We start from the raw sequence: 207 nt of genomic DNA on the forward strand, positions 1-207 counted from the left end.
TCTGCTCACAGGCCAAGCTGAGGCCTGTCCTGGGCTCCTAAGACCTGAACAAACAGAATTCATTCCATGCACCTTGGAATGTTATCACTGTGTGTGTGTGTGTGTGTGTGTGTGTGTGTGTGTGTGTGTTTGCTGTGTATGTGTGTGCTTTTCCTCTGGCTTGTTTCCCTGGCAACAAGAAAGGCAGGAAGGCACCATCACAAAGAA

The sequence above is a fragment of the Peromyscus californicus genome, unplaced genomic scaffold (assembly GCF_007827085.1).
Source record: "Peromyscus californicus insignis strain IS unplaced genomic scaffold, ASM782708v3 Scaffold_7__1_contigs__length_154581171, whole genome shotgun sequence".
NCBI lineage: Eukaryota > Metazoa > Chordata > Mammalia > Rodentia > Cricetidae > Peromyscus > Peromyscus californicus.